The sequence below is a fragment of the Pseudopodoces humilis genome, chromosome 1 (genome assembly GCF_049639895.1).
Source record: "Pseudopodoces humilis isolate 2021_Gansu_Grassland_sample_001 chromosome 1, ASM4963989v1, whole genome shotgun sequence".
NCBI lineage: Eukaryota > Metazoa > Chordata > Aves > Passeriformes > Paridae > Pseudopodoces > Pseudopodoces humilis.
In genome coordinates this window covers 135175380-135194028 of record NC_142200.1, presented here as the reverse complement: position 1 = coordinate 135194028, position 18649 = coordinate 135175380, and the positions used below count along the sequence as shown (strand labels likewise).

Here is an 18649-nt window from a genome sequence, read left to right as displayed (position 1 = left end):
GCTGTCCACTTGAAATAAGAAGCAAATAGCAGAAGCTACTGATTCATGAACCTTGAGGTTTGAGGCAGCCCTTGCTTTCAGGCTGATAAAATATTCAAAATAAACTCTCGGTTAAAATGCTCCTTTTTCTCTTTCTTCTTGGAAGAAACAAGATTTATGCAAGAAAACCAGACTATCTTCTCTCTACTCCTGCCCCATTCCACATTCAACAGAAAAGCAAGAGGTGAGATGGAGTACATGTTTTATTTAAACAATGAATAAAAGAGACATAACAATGATATCAGAGATGGAAGGAAGAAGTGGAAGCAAAGAAATTTCATTTTTCTGACTCTTTTTTTCATAACTTTTAAAAAGAGAGGTTCTGCTTTACTATAGGTCAGACAGACTTCACTCTGGAGGAGAAAGGTAAGGTGCTGGAGGTAGTACAGTGAGGAAAAAGAAAATAATGATGCAGCCTTTTTTCATATGAGTAAGGCTGCAAAACACCCATGTTTTTTGATTTATAAAAGCATGTTTAATGGAAAAGAAGGCACATGGCCAGATAAGCTTCAGGCCAAACCTTCAAAAGTCCTACAAACCCTATAAAGCAGGGGTAGCAGATGAGAGATGAGACAGTCATTTGCCACACCAGTGTTGGGGTGGGAGCTCTGTAAGGCTGATCTGGACAGTCCTCTGGCACTGAAGAGGGAGGCAAGATGTGAGGAAATAAGGCAGACAGTGGGTAGGAGCAGACTGACAAATACACTTCCAGGTCTCTCATCATCGATGCCCTTTGTTTGCAGCTGTGGTGCTCATATTTCCTGATGTGGATCACTGGTAACTAGGACCTGTAGTGAATAAAGATGCACAGAGTCACATCATCCATACAGACAGTAAAGAGGTTTTGTGGGGCTAAGAGCTTTTGGTCTTTGAACTGAGGAAAAAATTCCCTACAGAAGAAGTCATCTCTTCAGCCAATCCAGCCTTCCTCTAGAATTATCTTCAAAATTAAGAGCAGTTCAAGAGCAGAAGGGAATTTTTGTATATGTCTGTAAATTAAGGTCAGTTAAAGAGCAGAAGGGAGTTGTTGTACATGTCTGTAAAACTGGGGAGACTTGAATCTATGGTTCAAGTGAGCAAGGATGACATTCAGCAGAAACTGCTAGTTCCCCACCGATTGTAGAACTTGGAGGCTTCTGAAAAGATTGAAAGCTAATACTGTAGAAGGAGGATTCAGCCATTATTGTCAAGAGGAAAGCAATTTCAGAGGAACATTTCAATTTACCTTTTCTAGAAAGAGTGATGATTTCCCATGGAAAAAACCCAACCTACTTTGCAGCAATACAAAAGAAGGATAACTGTTTTTCTACATCTAACCTCACCCTGCAATTCTTCTATCTTAAGGCATAACATAGCCAGTGGTTTAGTTTTTGCATTGAGTATCTCAATTGCCTTTTAAAGGCAATTCAAATACTAAAATCAAAACACAGGTGTGTCAGTTACACATTAAGTTGTAGCTTCAAGGACATACTTGTTCATATTCAGTTTTCATCTAATAGACTGCTGATATTTACTTACTACAAATCATAATTTGTGCAATGTGCCTATTTTTCACAAATCCTGTCCAGCAGCGTGGGATGGGTGTACTTGAATTGTCTTGACAATATTATCCAGCTGTTGTTTCAATCTATGGAACATGCACCAAGGACAGGCAGAGGGGAGGACTTGGGACTTAGAGTATTGAGAGCTTTGTTACCCGTACCTTCTGCTCTCTTTCCTTAAATGTTTACCAGGGACAGCATCAGTCCAGTGCAGGGCTTGATGCCTTTCTGTTGCCAGTGCAGGCTAAAATACTAGCTCTCTCAAAAATCAGTGTGCTTCTTGATCCCCACTGTGCTCCAGAAAGAGAATGATGAGCTAGGTCACTTGTTAAACCAGAGTCTCTTCTGACTCAGCTACACCAAATGACTAAAGCAAGGAAGCCACGTCAGTGTATTCTTTTCCAAGAATGTAAGCAGTGGCCCATTGTGACTGCAGCGTAAGTAACAGGACAGCAGTCTGCCACTTTTCATAGCCAGACAATACTTTTACCAAGTGTTTCTTTTTCCTTTACTGAGATACGGTATCTGAGTAACAGACTCTGAGTAACCTACCTAAGGACATGCAGTTCCTCACATAAAACAGACTTCCAGTAGCTGCAGGAGAAGCCAACCAGCTCTAGGTATTTCATTGAAACCAAATTACAGCTTTCAGAACAGTAAAAATACTGATGATAGTAAGATAATCCAGGGACCTATTTTGACAAGTACACAGCTGGTAGTGCTACTTCCCTATTCAAAATCGACTCTTTTTTCAGTTGGTCTGTCTAAACTCCATCTTCATTTTCAAATAGATGCAAAGGCTAAAATCTATTTACACTGCAATCAATAGTAAACCACTCACAGATTTTGCCAGAGTCAGTGTTTTAGCTTACATTGACAAAGGAGAGACACCGTCAAGTTTTGCCCTGGACTGATGTTGTGCCTTGCAAACATTAAATGTCAGCGAGGGGAAGATATGGATTAATGTAGCTTTTGGCACTATAAGTCCTTCATTCTGTCCACCCTTGGTGTATGTTCCAAAGTTTGAAACAGCAGCTAGATAAGAGACAGATCAAGTATATCCAATCCCATGCTGCTGGACAGGATTTGTGGAAAGTGGCCTCCCTTTACAGATAACTCTGCTGAGGACAATTCAGGCCAATGTCTTTTTTTCACTTCCTTGCAAGAGAATGTCATGTGGTTTTACCCTGCTGTAATTAGAAGACACATAACCTTCACCTTTGCTTTCAGCATCAGTCATTTGTAGCTAATAATTTCAGCAAGTGTAAGCAGCCTCTCTACTGCTGATTCTCCTGAATCATGATGTTTTAGTTAAAAATCATTTTGGAAAGTGAGACTTGGACTCTGTAGGTTTGGAAAATTCAAAGCATTCTACTTTTTTTTTTCCTAAAATGTATCAAAGAATTATGTTAAGAGGTATGTAAATCAACCATTCTTTTCCACAAGCAGGAGAGGCATCTTCTGCCTGATAAGCCAGAACTTATCAGCCATCTTATCTCAGATCTGCTATTTATACTGCCCTTCTGCAAATGTGTTATCACTGCCCTGCACGCTGTTCTAAGGCATTTTCCACAAAACCTACAGATTTCCACATCCGAAATGAGCACAACCCAGATCAAGATTATACAGAGGCTGGAACTGAGTCTTCACTTTGGATGGCTGTGTGTGGGTGTGTGTGCATGTATGTGTATTTGTGTAGGCGTATCAGCATTCATTGCTTAAATTTTGTTCCTGCTGTAAAAACGACTTGCGTAGAGGTTTATTTTAATACCAAATTGCAAGGTTAGTTCATTTTACAAGATGGCAGTTTAACACATTGGGAGAAGGAGGGAAAATAGATTTCTCCTAAGATCTGCAGTGTCTGTGATGCTCTGCAACAAACTGAGCAGAACAAAATTCTGGTGACCATTTTGATGAAAAGTGAATGTGCTCAGTGAGCCAACAAGAAGCAGTTGGGGAAATCAAATACAAGACTAGATAATTTTTTCCTCCTCCAGCCATTCCATTTGACTTTCTGTAATTTCATTTAAAACAGAAATATTGTACTTAAGGGGATCTAATGCTTTTTTAAATTAAATATGCTAAATTAGTTTGTGTAGAAACATTTCTCTATAAAAATCAGCTGCAATATTTCGTGAGTTCATTCTTTCCCTGAAAGTAAAATCAGCTGTAATAACTTTCCTCCTAACTCTACGAAGAAATATTCTATAACTTTGGCTCTTAAATCTCCACCAAGTCTGTACAGAATTAATCACAACAAATGAAGACCAAAGAATGAAGACAAGCTGGCTTTAGGGCTCCATTAAAGCCATTAAAGATGGGAAGAGAAAGGAAGTGTGTGCCTTCAGAGCCTGTGCAGCACTGTAGCTTATGCTGGGAAACTCAGCGGTGGTAGCTGGATTGGGTCCCTCCATCTCTGTGGCTCAAGGCAGGAGGACTCTCCTTTCCCCACCTCTGTCCAAATGAAAAATTTTTTCTTGACATTGTGATTTACCTGTTAGGTAAAATTCACATCATCTGCTTGCCCATCAGATCTTCTCTCTGCAGCTCAGTGTCCCAGTGTCAGGGTTACCTTTCCACCTTCTGGTGGGACCCGTCTTCCAGGAGTGTGTATCCCAGCAGCCCCACCTTGATGCAAGCACAAAATTGTGTACTCTTGGCTGGGGTTCACCAAGGTCTGCCTGAAACCAGAGCAGTTAAAGGAGGAGTCAGCACGACTCAGTGAAATACAAGCGCAGGTTTGGTGCCTGGGAGAGAGAGGTGCTGCAGATGTGTCTCCTATTACCTTTGTCTTTGATGTGAATGGCAATGCTTTTGTGCTGGTGGGCTGTCACACACCAAACACATCAGGTACTTCCATTAAATGACCAAGTGCTTAAAAAAAAAAGTCCAAAACTGGGGGAAAAAAATCCTTCCCTTGCCTTCCTGTTCTGGCAAATAGCTCTGATCCTCTGATACTAATTAAGTCCTCTGCTTTTGTCTCTTCCATTGCACTCTTACATATTCAACTATGTATGTACACAGACTTGCACATCCACATGCTTTAAACCCTATGGATTGTCCTAACCATGTTCCTTTTATGCTCCAACCCCATCTGCATTTTCAGCCCTGAAAGACTCGGTTGCTCAGCTGAGGCAATGCCAGAGCCAACGTTTGCAAGGATGGGAAGAGGAAGGTACAGCATCTCACACAGCTGGGAAGGAGCAGGGGACTAGAGAGGAGGAAAAGCTCTTCCAGCATTCCTATTATGTCCAGGAGTAGCACCTAACAAAGACTGCAGTGATGAGAGGTAAGGGTTAAGTCAGCTGAGCTCCAAGGCATACTCTCTGACTGAAGTTTGAAGAACTTTTATTTTTTCTGCACCCTTCAAGCTCCACAAAGGTGTATAGCTACCTCTGCTGTGCTTTCCACTGCTGTTCACTACGCTGCAGATGTTCCCCTGCCACTTTGCTCTAGGCCATCAGACTTGATAAATTCCTATTGCAAACAGAAGATAAGCTCCATGTTTATCAAAGTGGAATGATACCAAGCCTATTTTCATTTCTGCTACTCCAAGAATATGCATTATGCATACATTTTACATTTATGCCAGTTGGACTCAATTCTGCATCTTCCTGTCAGCTGAAATCATTAACTTTGTTTCTGGCAGTGAAATGATGATGCTGTATTTACCTGAACAGGCTTTTAACTCATGACCTTACTCAGCTGCCTAATATTTTCTGGTTTGAGCCACCTTATTTTTGATAATGAAATTTGTATGGTCCTATCAGTAATAATGGTAAAACACCGCCCCACAGACTCTTAATCTTCCCTCTCTCTAGAAATTTTGGCCCCTGTGGGAGTCATCTGTGACAGGAGGAGCAAGGGCACAGTCCTGAGCAGCAGCACCCAGCCTGCACAGGTAGTGCAGCCCCGGGGAGGGTGCTGGCCTTGCCCAGCACTCCTTCCATGGAAGTTTTAGGACATTAATGCCAACCTTGGATCATTTTCAACAGGCTTTCTGGTCACAGCCGTCCCATCCTGGTCTGGACATTTAGCTCTATAGGTGCAATCTGCACCTGGGACAGTCAGTCTCCAAGTGGTCCCTCGGCTGTTTCGTAGTGTGAGATGGCCTGCAACTCTCATCTGAATTTGCTCATGTCTTTCCTTATTTTCATCCCATAAATTCAGCCATTTCAAGCTTAGCTGCACCTCTCTAAACAGGATATCTCTCTCTCTTTCTCTCTCCCTGCTCTGCATTCTCACTTGCAGCCAGCCCTTTGGTGTTGCTTTATTGATCTCTTTCCTGTATTCAGTTTGGCCAGTCGATCACCTCTTACCATCTTCCATTTCTTGTCACCTGAACACTCTCCTTCAAATCATTTGTAAATCCCTGGTACTCTTCCATCTTTGCTATTTCTCTTCTTCTTTTTTATGTTGATTGTGGTGGCAGAATCTAGTAATGGCACATTTTATTGGAAAGTGATAATATGTGATTGTAAAGGTTTTAAGTCTCATAGTTCTTTTATTCCTCCCTCATTCCTTTTTCTCTGGTTATCTTCTCCACTGACTTTCTTTTCAAGTCATTTCATTTTCATTTCCCACATTTTTAGAGCTCACCAGCACCCTGCTGTTCCCTCTGCAGCTTTGCAAGCTTTGGAGTTTTTCCCTTCTTTTTTAGAGGCAGTGGCCACTCTTAATCTTTGCAGGAACTGTTAATCTCACTGCAACACCTGTCATCTCTTGTGCCCCAGCTTCTCGCTTTATATCTGGTCTGTATTTGCATTTTTTTGCATAGTTTTCAGCTATGTTTCCTGGTGCCTTTCATGGCTTTCCCCAAATCATTTTTTATCTGCTCTGTGCTGTGACTCCCTTCCTTTTTATCACAGAGGCAGAAGGGCCTTGGTAGCTAGTTCTGTTCCACAGGAAATTTTCTTTCAATATTTTCTTTTAGAGAATACCAGATTGCAAACACTGTTAAATTTAGCACACAGCTCTTCAGATCCTAATGAGTTAGAGCACCGGAGAAAGGTCTGTGCCCTAAGAGTTCTTATTCATCCTTGGGGTTAGTGCAAATCAATTCTGTCTAGCTCAGAGGTTTTGGCCCTCAGTTTCCCTCTTCTTCCATGTCTGTACCTCTATATCAGATTTGAAAAGGGTTATTCCCCTAAAGCTTTGCCCCACTGGACTCAGTCACTCACTTTTGCCACTAAAATGCAACTGAAATCATACTCCTTGTTAGTCTAGGATTAAATAATTTCTCAAAATTCCTTAGTGATGGAGTTTCCACAGCCTTCCCTGGCAACCAAATGCCTGCCCCAGGAAATCTTCCTTATCCCTGTTGCACTGTCAGTCTATTATTCTTGTGCTAACACAGTGGATATGGTGAACTATTCATTCTTTCGTCTTTGCAGGCATCATTTAGATTTTGCACACATCCACTTTCAGATTTCTCTTATCTGGATTGAGCTACCACAGGGACTTCAATCCTTTTCCTTTCTGGTCATATTTTCTAGAGCTCTGACCACTCTTGTGCTCTCTCTTCAGGTCCCTGAGGATCCGTCTCCCTGCCCGATTACTCCTACCTACACACTAACACTTCTTTACTGAAGAGAAGCCTTTGTCTCTTTGTTAGTCTGCCCATTCCCCAGTAAACGTTATACTTACTTTCTTCTGTATTAGAGGGGAAGTGTAAATGTTCAGATCTGTGGGTTGTATATATGATCTAAACATATCTGAATGCTTGTTAAAACATTTTGAAGCATTGGGAACAATTCTGATATCATGTAGCACACGCTTCCTTCGCTCCTCAGCCACCCTTTTGGCACAGGGTACATTGCTTTTTCCTAACTCTTAATTCTCTTAGCAGTGACTTTGGGCTGAGGGCACCATTGGTTTCATTGTCACTTCCTCTATGCTGCAAGACTTTACAGCTGAGAAGCTCATTTCATTTTCACTAACAGTTTTCTTTGTCCCTAAAATGGCAGGGGTTAGTTATAGGATTTGTGTTATCCATCAGTATTTCATTTCCAGAATTTCCTGAAGACATATAAAGGGCCAAACACAAAGTTCAGTGCTATATTTCTATTTGAAATAACAGAAGTATATAAATCCACCTACAACCAGTGACCTTTCAGGATTTGCAGAATTAGATCACATTGAAAAAACTCTGATGGATGAAAAATATAAGCGTAGGGAAAAGTAATATCTGGGATCCCTGGAGTAATGTTTTCAAGGAAAGATTTTATAGCAGTTATTTTACCCCTTGATTTATTCACACTTTTTGCATCTATCCTCAGGGCAAAGTGCTCAAACTGCTCATAAAAAAATCCACATTTGGACAGATTTTTCCTCTAATGAGGTGCTGGCTGCCTGTAGTAGATTTTTTTCTGAGAGTCCTGTCTAACTTCTTGCTGTGACAAAGGTTGCAGCTAATGTTAAATCTGTATTTTCCCTACAATAGCTTCGTGGATCTTGATGGTACTGTAGAAAATTAGGACAGCCTGAAGGCAACACAGTAAAATAAATGGTGAGAATTTTCTCTGAGTGATAAGTAAGGGCTATTGGAGGTGGATGTTTATCCACAGACATGCACAGAGTATGTTAAGGTCACAATGTGAACTTTTGCACTTAAGGTTTTAACAAATCTCAACAGAGTCTATTCCACTTCTTAAGGTTAGTTTAGACATTACTCTGAGAGAACCGTAAAATCTGAAATACCACTTTTATGATAGATAAATCCAAGAGAGTGAGCGACACTACTTCTTGAACTCAAGATTCCTTCATCTGTAAATTTTGTTCTTAAGTCACACAAGGTCAAATAAATATTTCTAAAGCTTGTCTGTTCCCCTTCTTTCAATAGTTTTGCTGGGTAAAAAGCTATCCTGATGGCTGGGCCCAGAAAGTGTTGATGACCCACAGCAGTAAAAGGCAATCTTCTGACATGTCAGTGAGTGGAGTTTGCCTTTAATCCTTAAACTAGAAATTTAGTTTTCACTTTGTTCCCGCTTTAATGTTAGCAACTTGCTTGGCTATGAAGAGCTTTTCCTAGGAGGCTTAACAGCAAGAATAGTAAATTAATTAATTAATTCATAATTATTTGCCCAGAGAGGCAAATCCCTGAAAGTGTTCAAGGTCAAGCTGGACGGGGTTCTGAGAGACCTAACTGAGTCAAAGGCGTCCCTGCCCGTGGCAGAGGGGTTGGATTAGATGGCCTTTGGAATGTGCCTTCCAACACAAACCATTCGATGACTCTCTGATTAAACTTATATGGCCCAGTCCTAAGAGTGGAGCGAGCAAACACCTTTGGGGCGGGCCAGGAAAGGCTCCTGGTTGGGGTTTGGTACCCTGAGCATCCCTCCCGGGAGGCGGGGCTGCGGGCAGAGCCGGCTGTAGGACATGGAAACAACATTAGGGGGAGCTCGGTGCCCTCCTCCCGCTCGGACACGGCGCTGCGCGGGGCTCCGGGCGGGGACATCCCCGGCCGCCCCGGGAGCGGGCAGGGCACGCTCATCACTGCTGTTTTCCTGCTAGGAAAACTGGCCGACAGCTAATCCCACCCCTCAAAGTGGCCAATTACCAACGATGGCTTCACAATTTCTGACTGAAAAGTCAGAAATGCCACAGACTTAATTATTGTCTTTACATCCACCATCGGATTAGTTAATGAGACCAATTATTAGTCACGGGCACTTCATGCTCCCAGGTCGTGGCGCTTATACAATGAAATGTTTTGGCATTTTCCCTGCAATTTTCAGGGCTTATTACCCAGACGGTTTACTATAGCAATTATGCAAGAACATTTATTATTTTCATACAAGCTGTAATGTGCATAATTTACTTCATAAATAATCATTAGGGGAGAAATGGAGAAAAAGTAAAAGAAAAGTTCTGATTCAAAGGAGATGGGATGAATTTGAGTTACAGAGAATGAATGTGGGCAGATCACAGCAGAGCAGTTGTGGGGAAGGGCAAAGATGCGTGTTCTGGGGAAATGGAGGAGAGCAGGAGAGATTGGAAGAGAACAAAGTCTGTGCAATTGACTGCTAGTGTTACACAGAACGATTATTAAGTCTCTTTTCCTTTTTTCTTATTTTTTTTTTCCCGTGGGACAAAAAGATCAACCCTAAGCTTATTTCAACAGGAAAACAATAAAATACTTTACATTAAATGGTCTTTTATTCATCTTAAAATGCTTCCTACCCTCTCTAGTCCCCTGCAGACAGCAGCAGTGGTCGCACAGCAGCCCACAGTTCTGCCTTGAAGCACGTTTTAAGCACCTCAGACAAAAGGAGGAGGCTTTGTGTTTGGGTTCTGTGTGCACCATCTGCTGAGAGGAGACACACAGACTTTCAGAAGGCTGCCAGCTGGCTGGCCATTCCTCTCATTTCAAATAAACATTCAACATGTTTTCAGTAAATTCTGAATGATAGAAGCCTGCTTTTTCCTTTCTGCAGTTCTCACTGGAGAGGGTGAGAGCTTTTCTTTCTCTTGGCTATGTTACATATTTCCAGCAAGCTGAACTTTCACTTCAGATAATAACAATCTCCTAAAAATAGCCCACAAGGATTAATATTCATTATTAGGGTGTTTTATTATGAACTTTAAAGGTGGAATTAGTTCTTTGAAGCACATTAAAGAACAAGGTCACTTAAAGATCAGTTACTGAGCCTATACCTGAACTCTTCCGAGCATGTTACAATAAAGTAAGTAATTTTAAAGAGAGATTTTTCTTCCTAATGTGTTTCATTTATAAAAAGTGAGGAATGCAGACAGTCCTGGGGTAAAATGCAAACTTGGAACTATCTTCATTGCATAGTGATCAAAAATGACAAGCAAATGCCATATATATAGTGTACAGGACACTAATAAGTATACATCATTCTGTATGGTGCAGCAAAGACCCTGCAGCCAACACTGGGTGTCTTCAGGAGGAAACACCCCAAGTTTTGTGTCTGGGATGATGCTCATCATCCATGGACATCCAAATGCCCATGTTCTAAATGAGCAGGATGGAGCATGGCACATCTGGCATGGAGAAAGATACTTTTCTAAAGTATCTTATCTAAAACAACAGAGACCCAAACCACACAGTCCCACTCAGTAGGAATGCAATTCTATAACACCACTTCCAACTTTCTATCTCAATGTGTCCTAAATAAAATCATGGAGACTATCAAAGTTGTTGGAGTACCTGATTCTCCCCACCTCTCCTTTCAGTGCCTGTGAGAATACACAAGCAATCAAGTTGTTGTTACTAGAGGAAATTCCAGAGCGTCAGCTATTGTCTGATAATTGCTCATCTGAATGTTCTTCCTTGCAGGACGTATGAGGTCATTTTCCCTCTTCAACTCCAAGATAAGCAGTCTCAGTCCCCTTGATCCAGAGAGGTAGACACAAACAATTGCCATGTAGCCCCAAGATGTAACTCCCACTTCGTCTGCCTCCTAAGAATCTGTGTTGATATGCTCTGAATGACAATAGCTCTACTCATACAGGCACTAATTCTTAAATTCACATTCTTAATCTATCATGGCACTTTCTTTCATCTTCTGCTTTGCATCTTGCATAAAAGAATGCTATTTATTGGTTTTGTTGTTTTTTTTTTTAATTTTATGAGCTATTCATTACGTAAAAGGTTTCACTGTATGATCTCAAGTGCAAGTACCAGGTTTATGTCAAAGGATTCAAAGCAGTTTGGGGTGGTAAAAGACAGGTGGACAGACAAACGTACAAAACAGAGTCTTCTTTGGGAAACCTGAGTAAAAACACTCATAGCAACAGCCTGAGCATTCAGACAAAGATTAAGGTCAATAACTTTTTTGGGGTAGATTCTCTTATCACCCCAGTAAGTTTGTGGAAAATTATTCACATTCATATATACTTACAGAACCTTACCAAAGGTCATTTCACATCATTCACTGTTCTAAGCTCAACTTTTCCTTTGGTGATGTATATTGTTCATACATCAAGGGACTAAATTAAAAGCACAGTGTTATTTTGCAGGTTTAAAATCCTTTGACTTAAACCATAAGACAATTTACTTCCCAGAAGAATGTGTCATTTAGAAAGAGTTCTTTCACCCTCCACCCACCTCAAAAATGTAAAAAATTTCATATTTAGCTCATTTCCTTCTGGGCTAGTGAAATAATGTGAGTGAGAGTACATGGGAGATTTGTGACCATTAATTTACTGGCAATCCCAATAGCTGTCCAGTGAAGAAGGAAGGAAGGAAGTATAGTTCATCTCAATGGCAATTCCTATTGTAAGAAGTGTTTCACATGCTGAAATGTTCCATATGACCATGAAAATGCATCCTTGTGCTACTAAAAACAGACCAGGAAATTGTTACTTAGAGAAACATAAACAAAAAAAAATCCCAAAATAGCGTAAAAGAATGAAGAAAACTATTAAGTTAAGGAAATTCCAAATAAAGGTGGTAACTACATCAGGCAGTGGCATAACAAATACAGTACACATAAATAAGGCAAGACATAATAAAAGGTAGATTTACCAAGATGCATTCTGCACAACTCATATCCTGCTGCATTACTTCCTGTCATTAATTACCCCATCTACATCCAAATAATATCAATCAGCCAACTGGAAGCGCAAATTAATGAGCAAAATTTCATACTCTGGGGTCAAGTTCCTTTTCCTTCATTTGTCTTCATTAGCAGCACCTCTCAAGGCTTTTCCCCAAACAGAAAGCTGTGAATTAGTCAAAGAGATTTTTTTAAAAGTCACACTCAAGAATACTCAGAAATAAAACTGCTGGATTAGCCTCAGAGCTCTTAGGATGAAATGGAGGTTGTTATTGTTATTAATGAGTTTATCAAAATGATGTGTCTTGTCTTCCTAATTATTTTCACCACCTGTAGTCTTGACCCATTTGCTTGGCACCTTGGCACTAAAGGATACACAGATGCTTTACAAATTCCTGCCTGGTCTGTAAAGTGTAATGACATTCCATCTCTGGTTACTCCTGTTCAGTCAGTGAGTTTATCCTATCCTTTCTTCCTGCTCCATATAAACAGGTCTTATCTCTTTTCTTCCCAAGGACAAGGCAGGAACAAGGTAAACAAGGCCACCACCAATATCCTGTAGTATCTGCACAGCAATGAGAAGTGCAGCCGAGGGACGGCCACACAGATGTCCTGTTTCTCCATAACCTGTTCCAGGGAGTTTCAGCCTCCTCCAGCTGTGTTGTCCTTGCAGAATTCATACATACCAAGGCTCTTCTGCAGAGTCCATATCCCTTAAAAAGACAATTATTGACAGGAGCTGGAGAGGCAAGCAGCAAAGTGAGATATTCCTGCATTCATTCTCCTAGGAGATCTCTTTAGTTGATGTAATTTCTGCCTATGAGCTGCTGGAGAAAAGGAGAAGGCATTGTCTCTGGGAACCCTTCTTTATCAGTAGCCAGAGTCAGTTTGAAACCTCTGCCCTCGACCCACAGATGAAAAAATATATCACAGACTTATAGTCCTAGGAAATATTCCTGTCACCACAGATACAAGCTAGTATAGGGTGGAAATGCAGCAGTTATTTAATAGCTCAAGCAGTTTGCACACTCGTGGGAAGGTTGGAAGCATCAGCATCACTGACAGGCAGCACAAGCTGGAAGTGCTGGGAGATTAAATGTGCACATAGCACATCTCTGCACTGAGGCAGGGACTCCTGGGTTTTCCAATCACCCTGTATAGAAGAATCTCAGACTCATCCTTCATGACAACAGATGTTTCTTTTGAGCTGTTCCAATTGTACTTAGCACTAACACAGAGTCTGTTTATAAAAGAGCAAGGTGATAAATGACAAAAAGCTGTTCTTGCCTTACAGAGGAGCAGTGTTTTACTTGAGGGATATAAAATAGACTTACAGGGATCAGATGGAGTCAAATAAATGAAATCAAAACCATCCTGTAGTGTGGTTCTGCCTACACATAAAGGAAGAGGAAAAAGAGAAAAGATTTGCACACTTGGAGTTAGGATGCCAAGGTTCATTGCCTCAGTGAAATTCAAACAGCTGGCACAGTTTGAGGTCTCCAGCCCTGTGAAAGTTGAGGGCACTTGCAAGGATCAGACTGAGGTGGCAAGGCATGATTCTTCTGCTCAGTCCACTGTCAGGATGCTTTTCTGGATGACCTTGGGCAAAGGCCTATGGCATCCTCTGCCTGTTGCCAGTTCCCTTAGAAGGGCAGGAGCATTTTTAAAAACTAACAATAATATGTGATTTTCTTATTGTAGATCTTTCAACACTGATGTGGTTGAATGTGGTGTTCAGGAGCAGGTTGGGACTGAGCCTCGTGCTGATGGCACTCAGAAGCAAGCTGATCTTTACTGACCCTCCCAGGAGAACCACTCAGTTCAACATGCTTTGGTAGACCCATGCAGCCTTCCAGAGAGCCTTTAAATCACCCAAGTTAAGAACTGCAGATTCATTTTGGAAAAGAGCCTTTTCAAAACAATTGTCATTACTTTTTTGGTTTTATTCTTAAATCTGAATTTAATTTGCAACAGCTCCTTCCAAAAATAGTTCCTTTCTCAGCTTCTTGGCTTTGTTATCTCCTTGTCTCCACATGAAACCTCTCAGCTCTCTGAGTCAGAACACTTCTCAGGTCTGGGTCAGGTCAGTGGAGCGATGGCAGGTCACTCCTGCCCAGAACAGGCCCTCCACTGATCCCTCCTGGGGCACCGCTGAAATAAAGTCAAATCCTGCCTTAATGGCAGCTGCTGACAGCGAGGGCAGGCGATACCAGGGTGCTGCAGATACCTCCTGGTTCCACCACCTCTGCACAACAGCCTTCTCCAAGGACAGACACCGTGCACCTGGGAAAGGAGGTACTGAGAGAGCTCAGTGCCAGAACATGGTGCTTCCACAGCACCAGGGCCCACAGGGAGGTAATTCCCCACCAAGGAACAGGAACAACTGAAAACTTCAAGATGCACAGTCCTACCTGGAGGCTTTTCCACACAGCCCAGCTGGGCATAGAGAAGAAAGGCTTGTTTTGGTGCTTTTTAGTTTACAAGAAGGCCTAGCTACAGAGCCTGAGTGAATATTTAATAGATAAAATAGGAAAATTTATTTATTTTATTTTATCATAAATTTTCTTGGAAAAACTCAAGAGAATTGAAATGCCAGACTCTAGATAGAAAACTATTCCTGCACAGAAACAGATGCTGAGCTGCTGGACTGGTCTCTGGAAGATTAGCCCAGCTCCTCATAAAGAAGGCTGTGACTTCTTTTGAAGAAATCTTCCAAAAGTAATTTGAACAGTTCTCTCATTTCTGGTGTTCCTAGATCCCTGGATGGTCTCTGTGAAAGAAAAAATAGCCCAGCCAACGTTTTGGGCCTGCAAAGAATCTGTAGCTGTGACACTGTGATGGCCCTAATGTGACAGCTATTTATTACTATTGATTTTCTGTGGAAAATGGACAGAATTGTGTAGCCAATGCTGATAAAAGGGATATAAGAGGGATTTTTATACCAACTGTGTACTTGTCAGTCATTTATGCTGGCAGATTGATGGTAAGTGGAATAGTTTTAGAAATCTGTCTATTAGCAATTCATGAATTTCAATTAAAAACGTCTATTACAAACTCTCAGTATGTAGTGGCAGCTACATATTAAATCACAAACTTCAGTTTGTGAGGCTAATGTGCCTTTCTTTCCACTGTCTTTTCCATTCTGCTGGGGAGCAGATGCCAATGTTAATGACAAAGGCAAATTCCAAGATCTGCTAAAGCTTTATGTGCCTCCTACTCAAAAGGAAAACTTCTTCAGCAGAGAATGGGGCCAGGTGAGTAAAACCAGCTAGTGTCTACTCAATACTGTGAAACCCCTGGTGGCCTTGATCAAGGGTTGCATGACAGACAAATGTGAAACCTCAGAGTCCTAAAGCTGTGAAGCCTTATTGCTGCATGTGTACAGCTGAAGCAGTGGTGTGCTTGAGCATGGGGCAGTAAGTCATCAGGTGTTGTGCTTGTCTGTGATCCCTTCAAGAACTGACAGAGGCTGAGGTGAGACAACTGTGGTACATGGGCACTGAGCAGGACACAAACAAGGAAATGGTTACTTTTGGCATTAAAAGATGAGCAGCATGACAATATTAATGATTCTATATATTCCAGTATTCAATATTATTGTGGGCCTTGGTATGCTAAATCGTAGTAGCAATCTAGATGCAGTTTAAAGTAGGAGAGGTAGAAGAATGTGACTGAATGATACCACAAGCCTCAGCCTCACTTTGATCATTCTAATTAATGTTAGTGGGAAATAAATTAACAGGAAAGTATTAGAGGCAAAGAGTGTCAGATATGAGTGGTAAACCATGACATCCTATCTGCTGGATTAACAGAAAGAAGCTGGACTGCAAACAGCAAGGAGGGATATCTGCTGGCCTTAAAAAGAGAGATAATTTCATATTAGAGGTAAGATATTAAAGGAAGGAATCAACCCCTATCTTAGCTCATGCTCAAGTGAAGATTCCTAGCAGCAAATGGCTTCAGGGCTTCCTTAGAGCTCAGGTAAATTCAAGTAAGAATTCTCCCCTGCCAGAGAACTGGCCTCTTTATCAGTGAGTGATCTTGAAGGTAGGGCTCAGAGCTTCCAGCAGTAATTCTCTCCCCTGGGCCTGTTATCAGAAATTTAGTACTGAAGCCTTATAGAAATTCTTTTGCTTTAGCAGTAGCAGATTGTCCATTTTTCAACTCTTTTCCATCCACAACCTCATTGTGGAGGAATTTCTGTGAAGGGCATTCCTAGACCCTCTTCCTTTCAGCTCATGTTTACAGATCACCAGCTGCAAACAATAGGATCCCACTTAACACATATTCAGCATACAGATAATATAATTAAGTCATTAGAAAAATGCATTGTAGGAATATGAAAAGTCATAAATGAATGTATTGGAAAGGAACTGGATTGTAAAAAGGATGATCATTGGCTGCACCTCATGGCTGATCAGTTTTCTGCTCTCATCAGGGTAAGAAATCTGCTGTGCAACTCTGGTACCAGGCTGAAGGCAGAGGGAGTTTGGTCATAGAAAGATGTGGCTTTAGAGCAGGGTCCAGCACAGCTGCCCATGATGGTGAGGGAGTCATGCTACTGGTGACCAGTGTTCATTGTCACTGGTGGCTGGTAGGGGAGTCAGCCCTAAAAAGGGCATTTTTTACTCAAGATGGTGAAAAGAAGCCACTTCACCTCCTTGGCTGGTACCCAGCAGTCAGGGATGCAAATCCATTGGCCCTGTAAGACAAACTTAACCACCCAGTAGTTAAAATTCTGGGGAGAGATGTGCCATGAGATGTGTGAGGCATCACCATGTGAGACAGTTTGTGCCTTGCAGAGCTGCAGCTAGACCAGGTGGACACCAGGCTGTAGCTGAAAGAAGACAAATCTCATTGTGAAATGCAGCCATCAGGTCAGTATCAGTGCCAGGCGCAAGGAGAGGACCACTGGATGGGATGTGAACCTCCAGTGGGTGTGGGAGTGCAGGGGAACTGCTCCAGCATGCCCTGGGATGCGCAGCAGAAACCCTGCACCTATGGGGGTCAAAACAAGTATTTCCTTGCTTGGTGCAGCTTGGACCTGGGAAACGTGATCCCATTTATGCTGTGCTCCATTTGAGCAGGGAAACTAATAGGTCTTTTAGATGGAGCCTGATGTCTGTGTTGGGAGGATGGGAAGCAGGAACTTTACATGAGCCATCTAAAGGGACACAGGTTGCATTAAGCTGAGCGCCCTATGAGTGCTTTGGCCTGTCTGCAGCTGTGTGGCACAGCATGGCCATAGCTCCCTGACTGCCACGTCTGAGCCAGCTGCCTTGCCCAGACAACTGAAGCAGCATGATCTGTCTCTCTGAAGCAGTGCCCACAGTTTCACTGCGTTTTGAACAGCTGGACAAACTCATACATGCACAGTACTTGTCACTGTGGTTCCTGTCATTACAAGGGAAAAATATTGGCATATGAATTTGGGTGAATCCACAGCTTGCAAAACAAACAAAAAGGAACACAAATATATTACATAGAAATATTGTGATTTTAAGTCAATCTGTCCCCTAGGGATCACGGCCAATGGTACAAATACAGCTAAATGAAGTCTATGCAGTGTTTCCTCACTTTTCACTGTGTGACCTAAAAATCCAGGCAGTAGATAAGCCCACTGGACACCACTCTGGCCACCTGCATGTTGCCATGCTCATGGTGCCAGTGCCTTGTCCACAGTCACAGCTCACAGCACTGGCCTCCTGGTATTTTACCTGATCTTTTTTCTTTTCTTGTCTTTCCCAGAATCTTCTTTCCTTCTCCCAGAATCTGCCTTTATACATTCAGCCTCAGGCCCAATGAGCAGCTGCATGTCCTGTCAGCTGCTGACAGTCATGTTTCCTTCACTTGAAGTGGGGCTAGTTCCTGGCAACACTGAAGCTGATTAAAACTCTTCACAAGATCAGTTGATTAATCAAGACAACAGAAACATTGATCAGCAGGAACCAGAACATAGTAAGTATACAGGAGGCCCTAAAGAAAAATTTCCATAGTAAATAACAACCTGTCTTTCATGAAGTCTGGAAGTGTCCTATTCATGACTACTGAGCCAGCAGCTTCCCCTCCAGCCTCCTGGTGCAGCAGAGTCTGCTCACTATGCTGAAAACATTCAAAGAGATTTGTCATGAAACCAAATATAGAATAGCAGTAACCTAACCATGATAGAATAAAGACATTTTTTACAGTGGAACAACCTTCCCAAGAATATGGTAAAGTCACCATCACTGGAGGTTTTTATGTTGGGCCAGTCTCAGGGTGCTAGATAGGGCTCCTTTTCCCATAAGAGGTTGTACCAGAAGATCTTTCATGGCTGCTTCCAACATGGGCTCTTCTATGATTCTGTAAGAGACGTGAATATGAGCCCGTGGAAACATAAAGCAGGTGATCAGTCTCCACAGGTCTCTGTTACTCTGTTGGTCTTGGCCAGCTGTACATCTGAACCTACTGCAGCCTGGTAAAGTGGGCAATGCCAGCCTCTGCATCCCCTCAGCTCTTTTTCAGTGCCTCTCTTTCCAGGCAGCTGCAGCAGCCACCAGGACTTGG

General features: G+C 42.0%; 1 long non-coding RNA gene across 1 annotated transcript; it reads right to left on the bottom strand.

Annotated features, from left to right (window-relative positions):
- Window positions 1-353: 353 nt before the first annotated feature.
- Window positions 354-12210, bottom strand: LOC148185232 (uncharacterized). The gene is made up of 3 exons (XR_015774142.1): window positions 12073-12210; window positions 4075-4261; window positions 354-827 (listed from the first exon to the last, which is right to left on the bottom strand). It is a non-coding gene; the product is annotated as an uncharacterized LOC148185232 (long non-coding RNA).
- Between the last annotated feature and the right edge of the window lie 6439 nt (window positions 12211-18649).